Source organism: Podarcis liolepis (genome assembly GCF_965112155.1).
Source record: "Podarcis liolepis genome assembly, chromosome: 1".
NCBI lineage: Eukaryota > Metazoa > Chordata > Lepidosauria > Squamata > Lacertidae > Podarcis > Podarcis liolepis.
In genome coordinates, this window is record NC_139554.1 from 100,920,531 (window position 1) to 100,948,137 (window position 27,607).

A 27,607-nucleotide genomic window follows, 5' to 3' on the forward strand; every position below is an offset into this window, starting at 1 on the left:
TTGCAACTGCATTTTTGACATGTTTAATGCATACAGTTTATACACAGGAAATCTTCACTATACTCCCGTTCTGTAAGCAACACATAAATAACATGTCAGTAGTGTGCTAAGCCTGAATTCTCTCAGGAGTTCATCCTGAAAGAGGAAAATTCAAAATGATTTACCGTCTACATCTGCAGTCCTCGCAGCTTCATCGGTTTCTACTATTGGCAGTGGCGGCAGGGGAGGCTGAGGCATAAAACAGCTCTTTAACAATCTCACTGAAGAGATATATGGTGAGCCTATGGATGAGGCTAGCCTATCACAAGAAGAAGGAAGGAAAAGCACGTGGTGAAATTGGTTCAGGCACCAGTGCTGTCTTCTCTTGCTCCATTCTTTTGCTTGCATCTCTGGGTGTTGCATGCTCCCCCCTGTCCCTGAAAAAGCTTTCCCATCACTTCTGTTTGTCAATCCCACTCTGTTGTGGTGAAATTAATGAGATGAAGGCATTAGAATGTTTCTTATATTCTCTCTCTCTCTCTCTCTCTCTCTCTCTCTCTCTCTCACACACACACACACACACACACACACACACAGACACACAAACGTGGCACCTCAATCATGCAAACACTCATATCCAGACTAGAGTACTGTACTTCATGTGAAATTGCCTTTGAAGACAATTCAGAAACTTCATCTGGTACATAAATATGGCCACTTGATTGCTCTTTTGGGGACAGATGGTAGGATCATATTGTGATACTGTAGCAGTTGCACTGGATACCAGTATGTTTTCAGGCCCCATTCAAAGAGTAAGGTAAAGGATAAAGGGACCCCTGACCATTAGGTCCAGTAGTGACCGACTTTGCCGGTTTGCAAAAATTCCCCTCTGAGGCCATTTTTACACCCGAAATCCAGGACATGTCAGGATTTTCCTTGACGTATGGCAAGCCTACCTTTAAAGCTTTTTCTTCTGGCTGTACTGTCAGAGGCCTCTGTATAACAGTTCATGGGAATCACAAGAGGAAGCTTTGTTGCACTCGGGTCTTGCTTGAAAGCTTCCCATATCCATCTGGTTGGATAATTGAAAGCAGGATGCTAGGCTGGATGGGCCTTTGACCTGATCCAACAGAGCTCTTATGGATTCTTATGGATCACCTTCATCCATGTGTCCATGCATATTGTCCTGCTGTTAAGAGCAGAAGGACTGGTAAACAACAGAGACAAGTCCTTTCTAGTTGTGGTACCTATTTTAATGGAATCCCTCCCAAAGACTATGTGGCTGGTCACATCCGTGCTAGTCTTCAAAAAGGCATTGAAGGCTATCTGTTTTAGCTGGGGTTTAATATATATATATAATGCTTTAGATTTTTAATCTGCTGGTTGTTTCATTTGTGGCAATGTACATACATCCAAGTCTAAAAAGAGGCACAAAATGAAGTTGATTAATCTGTTGTTATTGCCTGTTGGCTGGCATTGAGACTGGTGTTTGGATGTGACATTATTGAATTATACTTTCATTTCAGTATACCACCTTGAAAGGGCATTGCCATGTAAGGTGGCAGATCTTTTAAATATATGCATGTGAACAAAAATAATTATGGTGGCGCCAAGCTATGAGGAGCCTTTGAGCATGATGGACCACCTCCTCCTTGCTGTTGCTGCTGTCCTTTAGACCCATCTCCCAATCCACATAGCACTCCAGATGGGACAGAACAAGGGGAGTGAAGGTTCTGCTCATTTCAGTTGCTTACAAGTGACAAATGAACTGGCAGCAGGGCAAGGAGGCTGACCCCTGATGCCATCCCTTGGATGGAAAATGAAAAACTATTAATACACAACTGCAGTCATTGGTTAGGCTGTGTTCACAAGCAAAGAGCCAGTTCATGTCCTGAAGAAGTGTACCTGTGGTTCTTCTGGAACTGTACCTGACAATAGCGGAGGCTTGCAAGTATTTGAATGTTTCTCCACATTAAAAACACAGAAACAGTTTGATATACAGTCAAACCTTGGTTGTCGAACTTAATCCATTCTGGAAGTCCATTCAGCTTCTGAAATATTAGACAACCGAGGCGCAACTTCCGATTGGCTGCAGGAGCTTCCTGCACTAAAGTGGTAGCCGCGTAGGACGTTTAACTTCTGAAAAACTTTCAAAAACCGGAACACTTCTGGGTTTTCGGCATTCGGGAGCCAAAACACATGGTAATGGAGGCGTTCAGGAGCCAAGGTTTGACTGTAACCCTCCTCGCCAATATGCTAACTTTCCATGGGCAGGGAGTTTGTGTTATGCAAAAAGCATTTGGCCATATCTCCCCTGCAATTTGAGGTGGTGCAGTCACAGCAGAACCATGTCACATTGCATATTTTCAAAGTAGAAAAGCTATATACAAATCTTTTGAATAAAATAAATGATTCCTAAGTTTTCTGAATGTATAGATTCAAGTTCACAAAAAATCACGTTATCCATACATGTGCAGTTATCACTTGATACCACGCTTGTGTGAAATTTTTAGTCAGTCATCACACCACATGATGAATTGTCATGAACAATTTCAATTACACTTCAGTAAATTGCCTAACACTTGAAGGTGAAACCTATGAGCAGATATTTTTTTGAGACAGTACTCACCAGTATAGAATAACAGCACTTCTTTTTGCTGCCCATGGCAGCCATTTTGTGCTGGAACCCACAGCACTATTATCAATATATGAGTATTGGCATATGTTTTTTTACCAAACAAAGCACTGCCCACATGACAAGTTTGGCTACATTTCATCATATGGTGGCCATTATATAAATTCCAAGTGTGAATTCGCCTTGACAATGGCATGTTGGTTATTAAGTGTTGGCTCAACAAAACTGTGCTTTCTGCACTTCTAGTCTAATTCTTAACAACTCCACAGTACATGTGGAACACATATCAGGTATAAATAAATGATTCTGCATTCCTTCCTGATAACATATTCCCATGCAGAGCTCAAAATTAGAGGGAATATGAAGTGTTCTATTAATTGCATGAATGTTGATTTGTTAAAATTGTGCACTAATTGGCAAGATCTGTGTGTGGTAGGCTTCCTCAATATGTGTTAGATTATATTAACGTAACCTTATGTCCTGGATATCAGACATTAAGCATTTTGTAAGAGTAATTGTTAAGCTGCGTATAATTGGCTGATGCAGATTACCAGTATAAACCAAAAGTGACAAGATGGAGGTGTAGCAGGAATCGCTTGAGCAAGAGGTAGAGCTGACATGAAGGAACAGAAGTGTAATTTTCAGTCAAATCCCGCTCTTTTCACAGGGCCTTGGCATTATGCACTTAATAGGGATGTATGAAGATGTTGGTTAAAAAAGAACCCCCCAAAAACCTAGTACTGGAGGACAATTTTAATTGTTTAAATTTCTAATCCGTAGACACCACTCTGTAGTCTTGAAGGAATTAATAATATTTACCAAATTAAAATTGTGTGTGTGTGTTGCTTATTCTTCCTTGACAGATGTCTCCACCCCTCTCTACACCTCAGATTTGTCTATTGCAAAATAAAGTGTCTGGCCCTATGCATGCTTATTCAGTAAAGGCAACAATGGATAAAAAAGGGAAGGGAAGTACAGTGGTACCTGGTTTAAGAGCAGTTCAGTTTAAGAACGATTCAGTTTACAAACTCTGCAAAACTGGTAATAGTGTCCTGGTTTGAGAACTTTACCTCAGTCTAAGAACGAAATCCGAACATTGGAAGGGCACCGGCAGTGGGAGGCCTTGGTAGGGAAAGCGCACCTTGGTTTAAGAACGGTTTCGGTTTGAGAACAGACTTCCGGAACGGATTAAGTTCATAAACCAAGTTACCACTGTAGTAAGGAAGCTTCAAACACTGAAGGATTTGGGTTTAATTATTGGTGGCCACCAATTATTGGTGGTTGTTGTAAATCAAGGAGGGGGTGGGTCTTATGATCCCCTCCAGATATTGCCAGACTACAACTCCAACCATTTTATTGGCCATATAGACTGGGGTTGTTGACAGCTGACGTCCAACAACATACCCAGGGTAATAGGCACCCTATCCATGATTCACTCATTTGTGTATGATGTCTACTTTGGGCTGAAGTCAACCAATTTGCCATGTGTCCATTTACAGACCTTAAATGAATCAAATGAGATGTATATGTGAATATTCCCCCATCCCACTCTGTAATCTCTCTGTGTGTGCAAGTACACACTCTTTGTCCTTATTTTCATTCATTTATTTCACTGAAGAAACTGAATGCCATAAAAGCAGGTAAGGAGAAAAAAGGTCTGTGGAGGAGGCAGGAAGCAGGTACCAAAGAGCATGATTCAAATGTTTCCCATTTCGGTATTTCATGCAAAAAAAGAGTTTAACCTCTGTCAAAAGCTTTAATAAAATATAAATAACAAGGAAGAGCTTTAAGTGGAGAATGTTGAGGCAACAGCAGTGTAATTTAGAAAACCCCATCAAACTTGGTCGTCCTGAAAACTGCAGCAAATATAGCAGAAAGCCAGACCCCCCCCTTTGCAAGCATCCCATATGTTGACATTGAATCAAACAGTGCATAAACTATACTTGAGTTTTAATTAAAAGGAAAACTGATAAATTACTAAGATTCTGGTGTTCTCGAGATGGCTATCTGTTATAAAAACTCATTTTTGTGTCTAACGTGCTATCTCTAGCATATGAAATGGTTTCTGGATTAATTTTTATCATAAATGGAAATTATGCCATAAATACATGTATATCATTAAAAAACATTTTCTCCCTAGTTCTTACCAAGCAAAAACAATAAGATTAGCAAAAACTATAGCACATCACAGTGCACGGAAGTTTAGGAATTGAGGTGACCATCAGATGCTTATGGAAAAATTAGCAATTAACAAAAAATTAACCAGAAGGAAATTGCCTGCTAATTTTTTTTTAAGAAACAAAGGTTAATCTAAAATGACTACCAGCCCTTGAAAGGTTAACTGTCAGATTAAATAACAGGGACAAAGAGTGGTCACTGGGTACCTGGGGGAATGAAGCATTGAACTTACTCCAGTTCACATAATTTACAAAGAGATTAGCTCCTTTATGTCTCTTGTAAACTTGTGCAAAGAAGGTCTTACATTCCACAGAACCTAGCAAACACCAGGCCCCAATTGGTCATGGGAGATTCTGAGCTAAATGGTAAATGTTTCCAGCAATGTAAAAGTAAATTAGAGAACAGGAAAAGTTATTACTCTGGAGATTGTAGGACTTAGGGGAATAATAAAAATCAGGTTACCCTAATTTCCTTTGAAAAACTAAATATATACGGGTCGTTATTGCCTTTAATAGGCAGACCTGAAAAGTGCAAAATTCAGTGCTGAGCTAAAACCTTTGGGAGGAGGGGAATCCCAAACTACGGTTGAGGGGAAAGACAAGAGGTAAAATGTGGTCTTGCTTAATGTGTGGCTTGGACATTGAACATAAACGAAACATATAGCCCATTGTATAGTAAGTGTACTACCATCACTTTGGAACTTCTCAGGATGTTGGATGTGTTTAGAAGTTGTAAGTACAAAATTCAATAAATGAACGAGGTGCATTCTTGAGCTTTTGTGGGCTACTGGAGTGACTTTTTGCACTGTTGTGGGTTTTTTTTTATTAAGTATATCTAGAATGTGCAGATTCATTCGAGCCTGATGTACGAGACCTAAATGAGCACCTTAGCACTCCAATTCTGGCATACTCGCTACTGCTCTGCAGATATTAAAAAGCTTTAATGTAATTTTATTTTATTTTGAGACGCAGGATTGAAGTGTGCGCGCGATCAAAATAATCATTACCCTTTGCCGGGGTCAAAACCTAAAGGCAATCTCATTTATCTAAGGCAGGACCTCCAAAATATTAATCAATGAGCCGTAGGAGTTACTTAGGGATACAGCAAAGTCTGCAGGATTTGTGCTTTCACGAGGAACCCATTGGTTTTCAAAGTGTAGACCCATTCATAGACACCAGGAAGATGCCGAGCTGGCACATAGTTGCACTGCAGTACACTCCTCCATGGCTTCAAGGCTTTGTTCGACAGCTCCAGAACAGAAGTTCCAATGTGGACACATAGCTTAATGTCACACACCTAGATAACCTGGAAGACTTTACTGTGCCGTCCAACAACCACAGGTTCATTACTTTTTGGGAAGATTCTGAAATTGCATTTCCCCCTAATTTTCTCTAAATCTCATTGTGTGGAAAGATGGTGTTTTCCCTCTCCTCTTGTACGGATACAGGGTTTTATTAGTCCACCTGCAATGAGAAACTAACTTTTAAACATTTGTATAACCCGTTCCTATGATGCTACGATAGTGAGATGTGGCACAAATGCCGTAGCGCCAATGTAATAGGCCTGCAGTGCCTGGGTGCTGGGACCAGATCCCTTTTCCTCTCGGCCACTGGCCCACGGGCAATGGTCTTGAGCCCTCTTCAGACATTCTGTATTAGTTCTAAGCCAACACATGAGGGGGCTGTGAGGATTAGTGTGCCAGCTCTGACCTTGTCTGTGCTCTCGTCACTTTTTGTGAGCCCTCCAGGATCTTCTGAAGCAGGGATCCTTCTGGAGGCTCCCCCTACATTTTTAAAGCCTGGAAAAGCAAGGGTTTTAAAATGCACAAGGAGCCTCTACAAGTACGGGACCCCTCCCCTTCAAACTTGTGGAGGGCAACTGGAATGGTGACAGGGTGGAATTAGCACCTCTCCATGCCCCCCCTCACATGTGGTTATTTAACCTTCATACATAACCTGTAAAGGGTTATAGTTTTGCTATACACCAGTTGTGGTGTAGTGGTTAAGAGCGATAGACTCGTAATCTGGTGAACCGGATTCGTGTCTCCGCTCCTCCACATGCAGCTGCTGGGTGACCTTGGGCCAGTCACACTTCTCTGAAGTCTCTCAGCCTCACTCACCTCACAGAGTGTTTGTTGTGGGGGAGGAAGGGAAAGGAGAATGTTAGCCGCTTTGAGACTCCTTCGGGTAATGATAAAGCAGGATATCAAATCCAAACTCCTCCTCCTCCTCCTATTTATCTTAGAACTAGGCCAGAGTAGCCAGAGTCAAGGACTTGTGCTTGCACAATAACTTTCCTCACTCTCCTCCTACTGCAAGCACCCCACATCCTCCGGAAAGCTGCTCCAAAGGGTTTGGAAAACCTCCAGAACCTATGTAGAAGGTACACCAGGTGGTGGAGAATGGGGAAATTTCCGTTGTGCAAGCAGAAATACTTGCACTTAGGGGGTGGGTGAAAATTCCCCCCCAAGGACTGTGGGAAATTTACCTGAGTACAGCAGACTCCATCCTCTTCTTCCTTGCATAGCTTTCTGTGGTTTTGTGTATGGCAGTGGCAGCAGCATAAGAGCATTTTTTAAAAAAATAAAAACTATTGATTTTTTTCCAAAAACGAAGGGGTGGAAAGAAGCCATTGTGACAGGGTAACCCACCCCCAATCTTTGAGTAAATTTTCCCCATATGCCTCTGAGGTCTCCCTTCATCCACTTTCAGCCAACCTCACTGCCGCCCTGGCCAATCCTGCATTGCAGAGAGTAGGACTAAATTACTCGTGGTTTTCCTTCCAACTATACAGTTCTAGGATTTTAACCTCCAGATTCTTACTAGAAGACTTTTGGTTCAGCATTACCTTAAATATGTTAAATGACCGACTCTATTCCCCCCCCCCAACACAAAATGCAGCGAGACTGTTCCAGAATCACACAATGTGTAGCTTTTTAATTTTTATTGCCACGAATAAACTGTATCCAGGGAACGAGCTAATGAAAATGTGAAGGCAAGAGATACGTCCTCTCTCTCCCTCCTTGTTTGCTTCCAAATAGTCCACTCCCACATACGTAGGTCACTTGGAATTAATTTGTCTACATCCTGGATGGCACGTGGTCAGAGGGAGGGATGGGTGAACTGGAAGGGGGGGGGGATAAAAGCCTGGGATCTTCTCCGAAGGAATGTGACAGGGCATGGGAATCACAGCATCACGGTGACCACTTGAGCGTATTTTGGCTTGTCTTAAAACAAAACCTCAAAGAAAAAAGAAAAGCACCACTGGACCTCCCCGATGCAAATCAGTCCCACTTATCAGACTACCTATCGGCAATTGAATGCTTGAGAAACAGTGTGTGGGTTTTAAAACAGTGCCCCAGGCTTTGAAGGCCCTCTCTCAAGAACGGCTTGTCAGTTGACTTCCAGTAGTCTACAGTGACCTCGGCAACAACCCAGTGTCCTGTTACAGCTCATTTCAATAATTAAACAGCTCAGAGATGGCAGAGTTTTCTGACTGTTGAGAGCAAAACCAGTGCTCTAGGTTCCTTCCACCCACACTGGGAAATCAGAACTGTTTGCTTTTCATTATATTAGCTGGTGACTATTAGCGCTATTTCACAACCGGCTAAAGAAATGTTTGCAAACAGGGGGTGGGTGGGGGCGAAGAGGCACTGGCAACCCGTAAAAGCAGTTCATTTCTTTCTTATGGTCTTTCAAAGAGCAGGACCAGGTGCCAGCAAAGTCATATGTCTGAAATTTCGAGTCCTATAAAGGCAGCCTCAAACGGCAGAGTTGCTCTTCCAAGGAAATGAATAGCTCTCCCATCTGGAGAATAATTAGAATCATCAGGTTGGAAAGGTCCAGAAGGCCATTGGGTGCACGGTGGCCGTTGAGTAAGGCAGGTCTGGGTTCGCATCACCCAACCAATGAAATCCACAGCAAAGAGCCAGGAGAGGAAGATGCACTGCTTAAGGGTGTTTGCAGAACAGATGACTCAGACAAGTGAGGCATGCCACACACTCGCAGGGAAGACTTAAGAAAAGGAAAGAAAACCACAGCACTCAGGGGTAATAACCGTAATGTGGTTAGGAAATGGCTATTAGGCATTAAGCAGATTTTTGGTTAATCTTCTCAAAGGCCTTTTTATTGACTACAACTCTACTCCACCCCTCATTCTGTTTTAAATTTCTGATGCCCCAAAGGAAGGAAAAAGAAAATCTGAAAGCTTGGGGGGGGGGAGGGAGAGGGAAAGGAGATACATTCCCTTTCTGACCCATTATCCCAAACTTCTTGTTGGCATCCGTCTGTCTCAAGAAACAATGGAGTCAAACTGTTGGAAGGAGTCAAACTGTTGGAAGGTTGCAGCATCTGCTGTATCTGTGCAGACCAATATGGGAGATAGATGTTTAGTTGGGGCAGATGAAGGCATCTGGTTGTGCTGCTGCAGATGTACCATGAAATTTCTTCTCTATGGGCTCCTCCCAGTGTGGTCATTCCTCCTCTGGTCACTGCTATGAATACACAACCTGACTGCCTGTCTCCAGTCATCCGTCTGCAATGGATTCTCACATGGTGGGGTTGATGTTTGCATCATGTCATGTTTGCAGACATCTTTGTAACACAGAGTATATGGTCACCAATGCTGATACATAGGGTGCTGGTGATGTCTTGACCCAGGATGCTGTTTTTTGTCAGGCTGATGGTAAGGCCGAACACCCTGCAGGCTTGGACAAAATGGTTGATGATCTCTGTAGAGCGACTTTGGAGTGTCAAGGTTGCGTCATCTGATAGCAACATCTCTTGGATAAGGACCCACCACACTTTAGTCTTGTTCTGGTCTGTTCATCCACAACTGATGCATCAAAACAGTATACATAATAGTTGTGACAATACGTTTATGATAGCTAAAATTTCTCGTACTATCAGTTTTGGTCCCGGAGATATTTGAAGCAATGCAAAACTCCCAAACATGTTTGCCAACTAGATGTTTCACAAACCCTTCACTCTGAAAAGCTGTTATCTATCTTTAAGCTGGAATAGGGGAAGAGGAAGGAGATGTGTTTGGGAGGGACAATCTGTGGGCTAAACTATGTGATGAACTGGAATTCAGCCAGGCACAAAAAATAAGCCTAGAATATGTTTTTTCTTCTTCTATTGGTAAAAATTACAGCTTCACTTGAGGGGGATTTCTAAATCAAGGAAATGGCATGAGTTGAACCCCACTCTCTCATGCCACAATCTTAATCTGAAGTGGACTGCTCCCGTGGATGCTATTGGAAAATGTTTTAAAGAGATAGAGATGCATTTATGAATCTCCATCATATGTGTACTTTGCCACTGAACTGACCAAAGAAAGAAGAGGTGGCAGGACAAAAAGTTCAAGTAATTTCCTGGAAGTTTCTGCAAGAGATGGGGAGATGAAAGAGCTGATCATGTCAGGGATGGATAACCTTGGACCCTTCAGATGTTCCTGGACTGCAAGTCCCATAATCCCTGGCTATTGGCCATGGAGGCTGGGATGAATGGCAGTGGAAGTTCTGAAACATCTGGTGGTCCACTGGTTTCCTATCCCTGGTGGTGGTTAAGTGCCCGTGGTCTGGCAATGACTGAATAGGAGCAGAAGACAAAAGAGAGTTTGAACAGAAAACAACAACAAAGCAAAGCAAAAAAACTAGTAAGAGAACTCTGTGTGTGGAGAAAAGGGTTTGCATGAAAAAGAACAGAACTTTCTGTTCATCAAAACCAGTGGACACATCCAGCTGTTCTGAGAGAACAAATTAAGAGAGGGCAGAAGGTGAAATGTGGTGGCAGGAAAATAATTTAGAATTAATCAGCCTAACTGTGGTTGCTTAAGAATTTATGGAAAAAATAGGTGACATCATCAGAATGCTACAAATAGATTAAATGTTGCTGTGTTACAAGGTAATGTGAAATCTGAAACCATTTGTAGCCCTGGCTGCAAAACCCTAACAAATATGTCTCTATCTATCTATCTATCTATCTATCTATCTATCTATATCACTTATCTATTTGCAGGTAGGTTGAGGAAGGCTAGAGGTTTTCCCCCATTTCTCTTCTTCTCCTCTTAGGTCCCTTGCTTTAGTCTAATGTTAGCTCCCCTTGTAACCATAGACCTGATTTCATGAGGAGACACGTGGTTGGATGCTGAACAAGCAACAGGCTTGAGTGGGAGAGAGGAAGAAGAGGCAGCTGAGGAGGAGGTGGGGCTGAGGCTGTAGCACATTCACAGGAGTCTGCTTGTCCTACTGCAGCAGATATTATCACTCTGGCTCTGGAAAAAAGTCCTAGAGCCATGCAGCCATGCATTCCTAATCCGTAACATGGGTTAGGGGACTTGGGTAGAGCAGTGGTTTAAACCACTGAGCCTCTTGGGCTTGCTGATTGGAACGTCAGCAGTTCGAATCCCTGCAACGGGGTGAGCTCCTGTTGCTCTGTTCCAGCTTCTGTCAACCTAGAAGTTTGAAAGCATGCCAGTACAAGTAGATAAATACGTACCACTGTGGAAGGAAGGTAAACAGTGTTTCCGTGTGCTCTGGCACTCATCATGGTGTTCCATTGTGCCAGAAACGGTTTAGTCATGCTGGCCACATGACCTGGAAAGCTGTCTGTGGACAAACGCTGACTCCCTTAGTCTGAAAAGCGACATGATCGCTGCACCCCATAGTCACCTTTGACTGGACTTAACCATCCAGCGGTGCTTTACATACATACCTTTAATCCGTAACACCACTGGACCTTAGCCATGCTACAGCCATGTTGGATGAGGACAGCATGAAAATGAAAAAGAATGCTAGGGCTGAAAACTTTCTATTAAATACTTTGCCCTGATTGAAATAAACATGTAGCTTGAAATGCAATTCGGCTCCCATAGAACAAATCAGTCTCTCATTCAAAAGGGGAAATTCACAGGGAAAAAAATAATCCTCAAAAACTATGAAGCAAAATCAATGTTATCCTGTAATATATAAACTTGTCATTCATCTGAGCCAAAAATCTGATCTCAGTTCAGCCACTATGAATCCAGCCAAAAAAATGAAAGTCCTTTTAGAGCTATACTTCTGCCATCAAGGTGGAGAATGAACAAACTTCCCCTATATTGCAGCCCAGAAATCCTTCTCAGCATGTCCATTTTTTGTGTGGGAGAGAAGAGAAGCAAAGTCAAGATGAAATATTGGGAGTCACTCATTCTTTCCAGGTGTACATGTGCCAAGTAGTGCAATAATGATAGAATCCCAGCATTACAAAATAATGAAGAAATGTTTCAGTTTGGGAACTATGTCCCATTTCTGTGGCATTCCTTATAGCAGTAATAAAACTTGTCACTCCTTTGGCCTCTTTGAACACAATGGGCAGCAATACCAAGGAGATGTGGAAAGCAGCTGAGGAAGCAGTTTACACCAGAAGCCTTAAATCCTACTGTTGAGGAAAGTCTACTCTGCATGTAGAGAATTTGGGAGTGCTTTCTTCACATGGCTTATATGGTTGCGATTCTCCCGAAAGCCTCTCATTTAGAAAATGCAAGAAGGGTATGTCCTAAAATGAGAACTCTTTACTTGCTTTAGTTTCCAGTGCCATAAAATACAAGCAAATTCATTTTTGGTGAATTATTGTTCCAAGCGCTTAGAATCAGCCACACTGGGCTTTGCAATCAACTGATCTTTCTGGAATCCTCAACAAACCCAGTTTGCATGTCAACACTGACCTGAGGAAAGCTAAAAACATGAGTTTCTGATTCTGCTTCCCCAGCCTCTACAGGACATATTTCAGATCATCCGAGGCTCAGGACAGCAAAAATCCACAACTGCCTCTTGGTCAGAGGAAGTGAAGCACACTGTTCAAGCACACTGCTGCTTTCCCCATTTCTGGGCACAGTACTGATTGATTTCTGGTGCCAATAATGGTTTCTTGGAAATTATAGGAATCTGTATACCAACCCAAGGGTGCTGGAATGCCACCAGTCCATCAACAGGTTAAAGTTTGCCAAGACTGATGCCTCACATTATAGTTGTTTAAAACCTGAGGCAAGGAACCCTTCTGAGACTGTTTTATTAGAACTTTTTTCAGATGCCAAAAGTGAAAGAGGTGATGTTAAAAGCAGCTCAAACTCTAAACTAGTTTGCCATTTTGGCAATGCGCACGTTTGTGAGTAAGCACTGTCAGAGGGCCAATTCTGAAAAAATAAAAAGTTTTTTCTACCCTCCACAGGAGTGCTTCATTCCCACGGAGTAACACACATGGCTGTAAATCCACATGTATCTTTCAGGAATCTTCCATAAGCAGGAAACAGCAGGAGCCCAGTTTCCCGCTTTCCAAACCTTCTTTAAGAATCCATCTGGACTCTCAGGCTTTGCTAGCCCTGGCATTTCCTGCAAGCTTCTCCCCATAGGAATCATTCCAACAGAAATCCTGGGGAGAAACACATTATGTTGGGGGCAGTTTCAAGAACTTAACCAAGTGGCTGCCCTACACTTATTTCCCAAGAATGACCAGTTTTCCAACACATTGAATTGGCTGTGAAGAGGTCAACCGCATTTCTGCTAACAGTATCCAACTTTCAATATACGTGTGCCTGTTATTAGCTGTAGATCAAGAGATGGTGAGACATTTCTATGCTAGCTCTTAGTGTGGAACAAATCTCAGGAATACAGACTCCCGTAGTGGGCCTTTAGTCATGCCAAGAACTGGGGCCAGATGAAGAATATTCATGTGAGGAGACCCAGAGGTAGTGGAGGCATAATTTCCCCCAGGTGCTTCTTATTATGATCATCATCATCATCATTTAGAGATACTTTTTAAAAGAATGAGCTCTGTCTGTAAAAAGCACTTGAGGTTATTTCTGCCTGTTCAACTGTACTTTTGCAAAAATTGCACATGACAGATAATATTATGTGGGCTCTGCATATGATGAAACCAAGCATTTACCCTTCTCTTTATGTTGAAAGGAACAGCAAAATAACTGGGAGCTTTTGTCCTCCCTCACACTTTGTTGTGAGTCCAAAAAGAGGAAAAGATACCTGGGCTAGGATTTACTAAGAATTCCTCCATTAAATTAGCAGCTTGTTCACACTAATAAAATGATTTTCAGATGTAAAATGGGCAAAACATTTCATATATGGCATTCCATTTGACCAACTACTACATTCTTCAGAGAAAAATGAGTCCCTATTCTGTCTGCTTGTTTCACTGACAGATTCCTGTTGTCCAAGGTAGCCCCTTTACTGTAAAACCATGTAGTCATTTTTATTCTGGAGGAGTGTTCTTTCATCTTGAAAAGCTTCAGCCTAAAGAGGCCTGAACAGTACTACAGGATTCCTGTTTCAACCTGCCTGGAGCCCTGATCAGGATTATTCATTTTAGGAGCATTATGTAACAGATTCCACAGCCATGGAATTAATCTAGGTTTGCAAATAGCCACTTGCCTATGACGGGCTTCCAGGCAATTAAATAGGAAAGCTCTTCAAGAGCCACAAAAAACTGAAGATCAGTGTGTGTGGACAAGCAGGAAAGTTTTTTGTTTTTTTAAAAAATGGGCTAGTAACTGTGAGTTGTTATTTGCAAGGCTGCATTAGACATTCAGAACCAATCTGCTTTTGTTCCATTCAACTTCCTTCTTATTATAACGTAGAGAAGAAAAGCTGGCTGTGAGCTGCATTTGAAGGATTTTGCTATTCAGTACCTTACGCCTGGAGTTAATTACTGTCCCATACCACCCAGTGTTTATTCTCCTCTCACCTTCAGTCTCTTCATGGCCTAAAGGGAATAGCAGAAACTTGCCTGATTAAGGTTTGTTTTGATACTTGTAAGTTAATATTCAGATGCTAAGCCACGAAAGGGGAAGAGGGACATCCCAAGAGGATTTTCTTATTACAGCTGTCAGTTGAGAAACCTATTGGGTAGGGGGTGTGTGTGTGTGCATGTGCAAACACACGTGTGTCCTAACAACTACCTTTCCACAATTGAATGTTTGCTGGTGGTACTTGGGAAGATCAGTAAGGAGTACAGTTGCCAGACTATGATATTCTCTAACGCCATACACATGTGCCTTTGTGTTTGTGTGTGTGTATGCAGGTCTGACTTTGACTTTTCCAGAGCACATGGACAGATCCTTCCAGAAGTTATGCTCAACGTGTGTATGGAGTGGAATCAAGAGCAGGAGCCATGATCCTACTACAGCTCTGCACATCTTAACTGGAAAATGTGTATAGTCGTTACATTAAAAACATGGACTAAACGATATCTGAAAGGTAGCACACTAGCTTGCATGGTTTGCTATTTCATGCTTCCCCCAATGTTTTGTTTTGTTTTTGGTATGCCAGTACATAACACAAAAATACAGAGGGATTAAATAACTACACATTTCAACAATTACATTCCTTTTGTATTAGAAATGAAGCTGCAAGCTACACCCTAGCTGGTAAAATGGAAGGTGGGTGGCAGACTGTATTGTCAGATTTGCTATGTAACACACAGGACTCCTTCCCTGTCTTCCTGCTTTTTTTCCATTGTCATACTTATTCAGTCAAAAAAGTGCATGTGAAAACCATTGTGCATTGACCCTGGTTGTATAATTGAAACCCATATAAAATTGAGAAACTGGCTGTGAATGTGGGGCATTGCGCATCAGATTTTACACACGTACAACCCACTCAAATAGCATGCAAATCTGGGGATGCCCAGCTGCTTCAGAGGATAGTTACAGAGGGTGCAGAGGAAAGAAAGGTGCAGTCTCTCTCTCAACCCCACAATCCCATGCTTAGGACAGCAATCCGCACAAGTATATTATCCTGTCTGGTCCACTGTAGTAAAGAAAACTAAGGTATACTATTGGGGCTCTGAAATAGTGGCTTGGAGTCGGAGGAAGATTCTTAAGTAGTGCCCTAGATGAAGTTTGAACTGCAACTCCCATCAGCCCTATCCAGCATGGCCAATGCTCAGGGGATGATGGGAGTTGTAGTTTAAAGCATGGGGAAGGTATCAGGTTGGGGAAGTCAACCCTAGCATATGGCATTCAGAAGTATGCTGTCTCTGCACCTGGAGCTGTTCTGGCTAACAGCAGCAAATAGATCTGACTTCCTCAACCTAGTGTCCTCCACATGTTGGACCACAGCTCTTACCAGTCCTGGTCAGCATGGCCAACTGTCAAGGGTGATGAGACTTGTAGTTCAAAACATCAGGAAGACACCAAAACTTCAGGCTGAGGGAGGCTGTAACAGACCTATACTGTCTGAATTTGTTTAATCTCCTTTGAAGCAATCTGAGCTAGGTTTCTGGGGGCATCTGGGCAAGTTACTCTCATTGCCCACTCAAGCCTACCTTCACTCAAAGGAAAGAGCACCCGACAGCTGATTTGCACTGCAGGAATGCTTTCACTTCATAATTTGATTCTGAAGTTTTGATTTCACAGCTTCAGTCCTTTCTTGGCAGTGGTGACAGTGGAACAAATGTTTTGCAGTAGTAGCTGTATCCTTGTTTGGAATGCTTTCAGAAGAGATCCTGTGAGAAGTCCGGGGGGGGGGGATGGGAAGACATTAGTTTATATTTACTACTGGAGCTGTGCAGAAGTGGACTCTCAAAAGTCTCCATCCTATTTGCAGGCAAAGAAATGGCAGGCACCATTTCACCAAATTCTCCAGCCCAACCTGGAAAAACTGGTGGTCTTCAGCCCCCTCCATGTCTGTTGGGCCAGGGCTGAGGGGCCTCCTTCCAACTATCAGCTTCCTCCTGATGTGACAGTCACAAATGCTGAGAGGGCAGAGGAGGCCGAGTGTGGGCCTCTTGAGTTGGAGGCGACCATATACCCAAACCCCCAAAATCTGGAGTGGCGGCAAAAGGACAGCTCCCCTTCCTGTCACTGCTGCTGCGGCATCTCTGCCTCTGCAGCACCTCCCAGTCCAGCCTCCGGGGCAGGGTGAGTGGGGACTACAAGTCCCATCATGCCTCGCCCCAGTCTGCACCTTCTACTGAGCTCACTTCCTCCACAGGGCCAGTCACGCTCAGCCTCCTCCCACTTTCGGCATCCTCACAATGCAACAGCCACACGTATTATGGGTGCCTGCCGGGGTTTCCCAATGTTGGGCACAACTCAGCGCCTCTGGCTCCCTTACAGCTTTATCCTCCATACCCAGTCATACTTTTCATGGCTTCCCATTCTTCCTGCTAGAAGAGGTGCTTGTCTTTGTGCGATATCCCTTGTTTCAGGCTGGTTTGCAGGAAAACCAGGAACCAAAATGGGCAACTCGTGTGTGCAGGAAGAGACGCTTGCTTTCCTGTTTGCAGATATGGTGCATCAATCTAGTCTGTGCTGTTCACGGTTATGCCAGCCATGGGAATCCTGAACTAGGCTTGGCCTGTTACTTAATGTGAGCATGGTTTATGGGCTTACAAGGTCCAAATTAAGATACCTTAGCCTAGCATCAATGCCAGCACAAAGGCCAATGTGGAAGTTCCTTGAAACTAGTTTATGGCAGGAAAAGTGTGTGTGTGTGTATGAAATCCTCCTCAAAGTTACTTGTGGTTGTTTTCACTCCATGCAAATGGGAGCACACAACATGAATTATTCCAAAAACAGAAAAGAACAGCATTAAAAGAATGGAGCCATCAGGGAAAAGTCAAATCCAGGACACAACTAAGAGCAGCCACAGAAGGCAGGGAGTAACATCAACAGCAACATATTAACAGGGAAATTGGGTTATTTCAAAGGGAATAGGAAATGAAAAACTGACCTAAAATATTTCTCAACTACAAGAAATTATTTTGGAATTGGACTTCTAGTCAGGATTTTGTAGAAATTGATCAAGATTTTTCGTAGTCAATTTCTTCACATGTGTGAGTCTTTGGCACTGTTAATGCTAAGGTTGAAGACACCCCTCTATTAATCTACATTAACTCATTATTGGCTTTTGTGCAGATGCTGCTGCTGGTTAGGCTGGTGGCTGAAGTAACTTATTTGGCTCCCCCGTTTCTGCAATGAGAAGCTAATGGCACTGTACTGTTTTAATGACTCCGTTGGTTCCACCCATGGTACTTCACAGTTGATGGAAGAATCCATCAGAGGCAGAGATTGTATTACTCTAGACTGCTTTGGCCTGCTTGTAGCAGTTGTGTTGGTTGCAGAAGTGGCCACTGGGGAGGACAGTGGTTGGCCTCTCTCATAGTAAAAAGGAGACCAATTGGGTTGATCTCCTTTCTGGTTTGGAACTTGCCTCTTGGTGGGAATGTCTTGCCCACATGAGGTTTGATTACATTCTCAGTCGAAGGACTGAAAGACTGAAAGGAAGCCATGCTGACCTATTGAGGTCCACCAACCTCAGTTATGTATACAAAAGCGGGATCTTATAGTTTCACCTGCTTAGTTTGCATATTGGGAAGAAACAAGCTGTGCCACGAGGGCGGGGTGGAATCTGTTGAGAAGGTTGCCACTGCTCACCGGAAGGCAAGGAGGGGGGCAGTGGCGAGGTCAATGCTGTGTAAATACAGTGGCAGGAGTGCCAGACTGGCATCACCAGTGTGTTTGCACCACATTGATTTCACTTCTGCCTCACTCCTTCTCTCCAGGGGACATGACTGACATGATTGACCAAAGTGGTGCCTCACTACATGGCCTGCTATTGGATTGCAGGGAGTAGCTCCATTGCTATGAGAAGCCAACAAAGGCAGAATATTCTGCTGGGGGTAATTCAGCAATCATAAATTTACTGTGTCATTTTTGAAAAGGGAAATAGCAATGATTTATAAATGCAGGGCAGCATTCAACTAAGTTTTATTCAAGGGTAAACCTGCTGAAATTAATGGATGTGGCTGAGGGCCATTGATTTCAGTGAGTCTGAGGAAAACTTTATTGAATCCCAACCACAATAGTTTAAAAACGTTGTGTTCCTGTTACTCTATTTACAGTAGGTAAATTATGTCATGTGACAAAGGTCTTTAAGAGCAGAAGCAGTAAAGGGTTGGAAAATGCTGAAAAGTGCAATTCATTCTTCTAGCTCAGGCTTCCTCAACCTTGGCCTTCCAGATGTTTTTGGCCTACAACTCCCATGATCCCTAGCTAGCAGGACCAGTGGTCAGGGATGATGGGAATTGTAGTCTCAAAACATCTGGAGGCCGAGGTTGAGGAAGCCTGTTTTAGCTGACTCACTCTGACTCATTCCTTATACAGACATTGTTTCAATTACAGGAAGTCACATGGATACTTACCTGGCAGGGGAGATACCATGATCACATGGAGCCAGGAAGGATAAATACATGGGCTCAGTGTGCTCTTCTTTTTACTTTGCTCTCTTCCATTATTGTTTGTACTGTACAGTGTTTGTAAAGAAGTCTGTTTGCCTCAGTAAAGTTTTTCTTTTTTACTGTGAATTTTGACTCTGCATTTGACTTTGCTGCGCTACAGATTAATCCTTAACAGGCAAACACAGCACATCATGTTGGTGAGGGAGGGCAGGAAGCAATATCACTGCATGTAGGATCTTGTATGAAGATTCTTTAGCCTAGGCCCTAGACAAATAGAAGATATGGATTTTGGATAGGTTCTGTGACCAAAGGGCCTATAAGTGCATAGGGGTTGCAGCAGGGCCCCAATCCTCCATCCATGCCTTTCTTCATATCAGAAAGAATAAGCGAACAGAGCTTATGTTTATATATAATGTCGTACAGAAGGCGTAGGGGCTAAATTGCTCTGTTATCCTAAAAGTTCATTGCTCCCAAACAGCTTTTAGTCTAGTCTGTAGATAGCTTCTTAGCAAAACCTTCTGTGAAGTATTTGAAAAATGAAAACCAACGGGTATTTTTACGTTTTAAAAAAGTTTGGATAAATGTTTGAAAGTGTTTGTATTTTCATTGCAGAATTACTTCCATAGTAGGTATGAGCACAAAAGCACCATATAAAAGCACACAAACTGTGGAATATAGAAACTATATAACAGATAAACCCAGACATATGTACCAGACACTACAGCTACAATTAAGGACATTACCCATTCCTCCCTCTAGATCATTGAATTAATTGTCCCCTTTAATTGGCTTGGATATAGGAGGAAATAGATTATGGAAAATGAGATCTGTTTCCCAAAGATGAGCCCCAAAATGTGTTTCCAGTAAAACAGATTTACAATTCTACTGTCCATCTCAAAAAGTACCACAGAACAGTGTTATCCAGTGGCCAGATGTTAACTTAAAGTGCACATTGTTTGGGGAAAAAAGCTAATTAACAACTTATTAATTGGATCGAAAGTCTGAAACTGTTGTACTTCTAGCAAATACATAATTTTCTTCAAGTATTATTAAAGCGTTTTTGTTGTACCTATTAAAGATTCTTGTCTCTAAGTTAATTTCATTATGCTAATAAGCTATCATCGTTACAGAACCTACGCTTTGATCCATGTTAATTGTCGTGATCTTCAAAGACAAAGTCACCACTTACTTTAAATGAATTTTACATCTTTTTAAAGAATCACACGGAAATTAGGGGAAGTAATTAATTTTTTATTATGTGTCTCAATATTTTTAAAGGAGGAAGTCAATGGTATTGGCTAGAATTCATTTTAACATTTAACTAGGGAAAACAGCATGAGGCAAAAAAACGTTCAGATGCAAAAGATTAAAGAAAATTTGAAACTGGGACCTAATTTGTCTTGATAAACTTTGGTGTTTAATATGCTTCTTTTGTTCTCAGTGTGAAACTGCAGGGTTTTGATTTGTATAAACTTTTTGAAGAATTAATTCTTTCTAATTTTATTCCTTTCTTTGCTTTCCTTTACAGTAAGACAGAGAAGTTGACCTTCAAACCATAACACTTTAAAAGATCTACAAAACGTGCAAGGTTAAATCTATTAGTGGCCTGAGGTTAGCTATTATACACTTACAAAAAGTGTGTATTTAGTGGGTTGAAACTTTGGACATATGATAACAAAACGGGGGTGGGGAGAGAATCCTTATGGATTGTAAGTACTGCTGAGATTATCCCTCAGAACACAGAGATCATCATATGTACTAATTGGGGGAAAAAATTCTTCATTTCAGGAACTGGGACAAGAATCACAGCTGCAGTGGTAGCATATTGAGTTTGAACTAAGTGCATATAATTTCACACATGGCACACACAGAAGCCTAGGGGAAGTAAACAAGTGTACATGCTACATTTAATTCCAAATACAGACAAGATCAAACCAAGATCTATGGTGTTTACCCCTGTCAGAAAGTGGGGGTTGATTATAGCACAATTATCCAGAGGTACATGTTTGCAAACATAGCACATAACATTGATCTGAAAGGTATGGGGTTATGGATTATATATTTAAAGCATAGATATTAATATCAGTGTATAATAGCAAAAAAAAAAAAAGAGGATTTGGGGCCTTTTAAAACATAAAAATCTAGGTAGAAGAGGAAAGAGTTTAAATACTTGCGAGCAGTAATGAAAATCAAAAGCCAGATTACCTACTTCCAATTTAAGCTTCCTAGTAAGCATCAGGTTTAAACTGAACCTATACAAGTAGGATTTCTGCAATCCACTGGACAGGTGGTGAGCTCATTGCAAGGATTTCTCAGTATTAACATTGGACTCATTTGGGCTAACACCAGGCATCAGTGACCCTCATCTGGATTTAACACATGACCTGGCAATCCAGGGCATATTATGAGCTAACCACTATACCATCATTGTTTTTTGAAGGCATTGACTCTTTTAACATGTCTTCACGGTAATTTGTGCTTTTTCTAGAAGCAAATGTTATTATATGAATGAGGTCTGTTAAGGTGACTAGGCTCCCAGATGCCAGCCACAAAAGAAAATCCTCTCGGTCGTCAAAACTACAAGCGAGCCCTGCAACAAAATGTTTCATTATGGGGCACTCCTGCAACTGGTTCTGGCTAGCCATGCCCTTCTCTAGGAAACTCCAGTTCCACCCACTCCTAGTTTTCCATATTTTGCCTTCTATCCAAGAGATATTCAGCATTCAGTGCTCATTGGAACAGGGGTAGGCAACCTAAGGCCCGGGGGCTGGATGTGGCCCATTCGCCTTCTAAATCCGGCCTGTGGACAGTCTAGGAATCAGCGTGTTTCTACATGAGTAGAATGTATCCTTTTATTTAAAATGCATCTCTGGGTTATTTGTGGGGCATAGGAATTCATTCATTTTTTCCCCCTCCAAAATATAGTCCGGCCCACTACATGGTCTGAGGGACGGTGGACCAGCCCACGGCTGAAAAAGGTTGCTGACCCCTGCATTGGACCCTCTTTCCCCCTAACAATATTAGTACTTCTGCAACTTGGATTTCCCATGAGCATGCTGGCATCTGCTCATGTTTCACGATGCCCGCCCCCTGCCTATAATCCTTCCAGTACTCATTAGCTGGTAAAGGTAAAGGGACCCCTGACCGTTAGGTCCAGTCGTGGCCGGCTCTGGGGTTGCGGCGTTCATCTCGCTTTATTGGCTGAGGGAGCCGGCGTACAGCTTCCGGGTCATGTGGCCAGCATGACTAAGCCGCTTCTGGCGAACCAGAGCAGCACACGGAAACGCCGTTTACCTTCCCGGCAGAGCGGTACCTATTTATCTACTTGCACTTTGACGTGCTTTCGAACTCCTAGGTTGGCAGGAGCGGGGACCGAACAACAGGAGATCACCCCATCGCGGGGATTCGAACTGCCGATCTTCTGAACGGCAAGCCCTGGGCTCTGTGGTTTAACCCACAGCGCCACCCGCGTCCCTCACGTAAAATGATACCTGTGGGGATTATTTTGCCGACAGGGAAGGATTGTGTAGATCCTGAATGCCCAGCATTCTACATGCTCATCAAAACTCATGAACTGTGGCCAAGAGATATGACACACTGGGGCACCTGCACATCACATTTGTGGCTTTCTCTCTTAGGAGACCAGAGAAGCTTCCTTAAGTTTGACAAGGAGTTTAAGAGATTCAGCATGGAAGCAGTTAAACCAGAAAATTATGGACTCTCCTGCCCAATCTCCAACTGGTGATTTTTTTCAAAAAGGTGTTTTTTTGTGGTAAGAAAATGTTCAAATACAAAATAGAACAACTCAACAATGATGAGACATACCATGTCATGGAAGATCACTCCAGAGAAGAGAACATCAAAGTTTCTCTTCTTGGGTGTGTTAAATGGCTGGGGATATTTTGATGACTTCAGATTCGTGGTAGCAGTTTAAATCAGTTGCTGGAACTTCAGGGGAAAGCTGCTCTTGAATCTCTTGGGGTTGTTGTATGTGCTGCAGAGGCACACGCTGCCAATAGGACCTGAGAGCTCAAAGGTAGCAATGTTGTACCATGTGCAAATAATTACATTTTGAAATCACCACGCAAAACAAATGTGTCTTTTCCCCCCTTGCATATATCTGATCAGCTACATTTGTCAGCATGTCCGTATGTTGGTGTAGATGGTATGAGCATGCATATATAAGAACTAAAATATCTTTTCTCTCCCTGCGCTCCTTTGCTGTCCCACCCAGTAGGAGATTATGAAATGCTGGGGTTAACTGTCAGATGCTTTACTCTTCTAAAAACCTTTGCTTTTTAAACTAAATGCTTTCTTATCTTTTTAATTTAACATAGTCCCACATTTCTTCTTTGAAGTAATTTTGGGCTATCTGATAACATATAATGGAAAACATGTTTATGTCTTCAACCAGTTCGTGTTGCATATTTCAAATGCTTAGAACAACAATTTTCAGAAGCTTTCATTAAGGTTAATTTTTTAAAAAAACTACATTAAATATGAACAGATTTTCTCACAAACAAAATGCAATGTGTATTTAACAGACTTATATTTGATAAACTACCTCATATAAATGCAAATTTTTGACTTTGTGCCAGAACCAGGTGGTACGGAAAATATTTCTATTAAACAAATAATGCTGGGTGAGCAAACTCAAAAGTTATGGTTTACTACACTAAGTAAAGAAAGAAAGAAAGATGCTTTTACTCAGGTTACATAGATTTTGTCTCCAGGTAGCCCCATGCTTCAAAAATAAATAAAGTGAGGTGAAAGAAGCACAAAATGAGATATGGACCTCTGATGTGAATTGTGTGTATATGCAAATGCCCACGTGTGTGTGTGCGTGTGTGTGTGTGTGCGCGCTTGAGCAAAACTGAAACTATTTCTGGTATCCTACATAGTTACTGATCTGCTCTGCGGGGCCCTAATTCTTCCTAGGAGATGAGCAAACAAAACTTTCATATGGGAACAAGTGAGTTTCAGATCCACTCAGTTGCACCCCAAAGGCCAACCTGGAGATTTTTCTTTACAATGTATTCTAAAGATGTCTAGGCTTATACAGCAAGTATTTAACCCCCCCCCCTTTTTTTAAGAGATGGAAAACTACAGTACTTGGATATCTAACGTATCTCACTGGCAGAGAAGTTATGTCCTTTTAAAAAATCTTCTACCTCTTGTTGATTTGTGAGAGTTGGAAAATTTGCACATGATGGGATAATATGCTTGGAAAATCCAGATAAAGCAATGGAAATAAAAGGTGACCACAGTCCCACACAAGGCGACCCACCAAAAGGCAGGTCTCTATGATAAACTGTTTACATTATGGAGCTAACGAAGTTCAGTGTAGCTTAAATGAAATGCTTTCAATATTAAACTGGCAAAGGCCACCACACACAAAACAAGCAGGAACACCTTAATGCATTATTGTTTCAGAGGATGCTGTTTTCGTACATCCGCACTCTCGGTGTCTGCCAAGTTACAAATGTCACATGAAACGATCCATAAAACCTAGCTAAACTGGCCTAGATTTTGGATTTAATGAAAGCAGACAGTATGAAAAAAATTAGCTCTTGGAGGTGAAAGAAACCTAACCTGATGATAAAATATAAATAAGCTCTGAATTAATACAATTACATTAAAATGGCTGTTACTGGCTACACACACACACACACACACACACACACACACACATCTGCACTCCTCAAGAGATATTCCTTCTTTACCAAGTATAGAATTTTATTGTGAAAGACTGTTTTGTGTAGGAACAAAAATGGCTGGAACCAGCTTCAGCTTATAGCACTATTCAGTCATTTCCCCCTCATGAGATTACCATCACATGTGGAGAAGAGAGTGGGCCATGCTCACTGGCCCCACTCCACCATCATGTGCCCTCAAGGCCCCCAGGCATTATGGGAAAGTCTGAAGTGTGCCCCTGTCTCTGGCATTGCTGTGCAACCAGGTTGGGCACTGACTGAGAGCTCAACAGAGTCCCATGCTGGCCCAAGCCAGCTGTATTACTCCAGCACCCGCCTTGCTGGACTTCCAGGCAGCCATTTTTCCACATCACATGATGGTCATTCTTGAAATAGTGCAAAAGTGTATTCAGAAATGTAGCACTGGATTTCATCCAGCAAAACGTCTAGCACTATAATTTTAAGAGAGGTTTTCTAGCAATCTGTACTAGTGGGGATGATAATCAAACAATAATTTCAAGATTAAAAAATAATAATCTGTTTGCACCTGTTATGCACACATCCTTCCAAGTTGCATCTGGGACAGGTTCTACCCTAACCTCATCCCTGGTCCTCGGAATAAGATAAGAGCTCTGGACTGAATACCCTAATGACTGGACATACCCTTATTTAATTTCAACTGTAAACAGCTGGATTGATAAATGCCACAGCTGACGACTTTGGCTTTATTTGGACAGAAATCTACCAAAACAGTCACAATGTCGGAATGATGCTATTAACCAGAGTTACCTGGTCTCCTTGAAGTAACAGAGAAAATCGTCCAGTTTCAACAATATGTGGTTAGACTTCTTGGCATCCTTAACATCCCAGTGGTTTCCATTTTTCTTTGAAACACCTTTCATTCATATACCTGGCCATCATGTCTTCTCCCCTTTTCAATATGTGCATTTTATTTTCCCACGCTGCACTTATGCATTTTTGTTTCTTGTTTTTCCAAGTCTGAGCTACTCCTTATTGTATGCTGCTGCTTGTTAAAGGTTTCCTAGGGCTGAAGGGGATCAGAAAGTTCTGAAAGTTATTTTAACAAGCTAGCCCTCTGCAATATGTGGTTGGCCTCTACCAAGTATCACAAATTATTTGTGTTAGACAAATCTCTTGTCGCTCTAATAATCACATGGGGGTGGGGGGTGGGAGAGAAGACTCCAGCATGTGATGCAATCAGAAGCAAAAAGACAACTTTTAAATGAAATCACTTGCTGTATGCCACTAGATGGCAAATTCTAAAGCTGGCACCACAGATAATTTAAAGGATTAGCCATTTTACAGCTCTGTTTAAAGTGGAGATATACAGATACATATACACATACCTCAAGTTCCTAACACATTTATTTAAATACTACACAGGGCTATATATGTATTTCAGAGATCCTTTATTCGAAATGCTTTATTAGAGACACAAACTGTGGCAGTGAGGATCTATGCCACGACATTTCAGTTGAATATGACACGCAGCGTAAATTAATAATGCAGAGTCTTCTTCAGTAAAACAATAAAAGCTCTACTGAGTTAAAACTTCTTTGCAAATAAGCAGCATAGTGGACAGAAGATTTAAACTAGCTTCAGAGCATACACAGAGTACAGGCTTCACTTCTGAGTCAGGTTCCATATACACACACTGACTCCACTGTCACTCATGGCTCCACAGAGTCTCCAAACCAGGGGCTGGCAAAGTTTTTGTGGCTTGGAGCTGCTCACGGTCCCGCAGAGGCTGCGGTGGGCCGGAGTGTGTGCGCACGCACGCACGCATGAATGTGCAAATGCTATTTCCGGCATTCCTTCCGGCATGGAGATGTGCGCAGCCTCCCATTGGCTGCAGGAGAGTCGACCGAGCGTGTGGAGGGGTCCATGGGCCGGTTAAACGACCCCCATGGGTCACTTGTGGTACATGGACCTTAGGTTGCCAACCCCTACTCCAAGCTATCTCCAAACTGACAGGCTCCAAACTGTCTGCCTGCAAGCAGATACAGAGAATGAGTCATCTTCAAGATGAGTCACAGTGATTCAGCATACAGAGTGATTGTGCAGCTTTACAGCATTTCTCAACATTTCTAGACTGCTTTACTGCTTCCTTTACTGCTTCTGCTCTCAAAGACCTTTGTCACATTACAGAATACTCAGTGAATACTTCCCCGTTCTTCCTTAGGTATGGTTCACACATACATGTACATTCGTTGATTGATGGGCTGGGTGACATTTTTCAGCCTAAAGTCCACTTTCCATCACAAGCCCTCTTCTTGGGGCTGTATGACATTAGGGGGCGGTACCTGAGGCAAAAGAGGATAGGGGAATGAATGTGACGCTTACCTTTGTACAGTTGGCTGCATTCTACCCACATGAAAGCCAGAGATTTCCACACGCCAACCTCAAAGAGGATCAAAGGCAGCAGTAAGCCTGTGAAATAGCTGTATGCAGCAAAACTGAAACCGTCTGGACCACATTTTGTACATAGACCATCAAAGCCCTAAAACTAAAATCCAGATCCTAAAGGGGAATTTAGATCTTAGTGACCTCAGTGGGTAGAATCCTGTGTATAGCTAAGGCCCTTGAAATGGGTGCAGTGTGGACCACTATTGATACAGAAGGATTATTTCCCCCCACTGCAGATTCCAAGGGCCAAGAGAATGAGCCACATAATCCATTGTGCTCTCATCAAACAGGTTCCAGATGGAACACCTGTCTTCCTGCACATGGAAAGACAAAAATGTTCCTGATTCTGTAGCATGTTCAGAACACTTAATCACAGGAGTGGATGTAGCATTTTCACTCAGAAGTAGAAACCCGTAGATATCTCAAGCACACACCCCCACTTAATCATATTGGTGGTTATATGC

At 42.3% G+C, this 27,607-nt stretch overlaps 1 long non-coding RNA gene across 1 annotated transcript; it reads right to left on the reverse strand.

Moving 5' to 3' along the window:
* On the reverse strand, positions 1-27,343 carry LOC310703263. Its single transcript, XR_014524046.1, has 4 exons — positions 27,081-27,343; positions 16,108-16,287; positions 936-1,168; positions 1-298 (listed from the first exon to the last, which is right to left on the reverse strand). It is a non-coding gene; the product is annotated as an uncharacterized lncRNA (long non-coding RNA).
* Between the last annotated feature and the right edge of the window lie 264 nt (positions 27,344-27,607).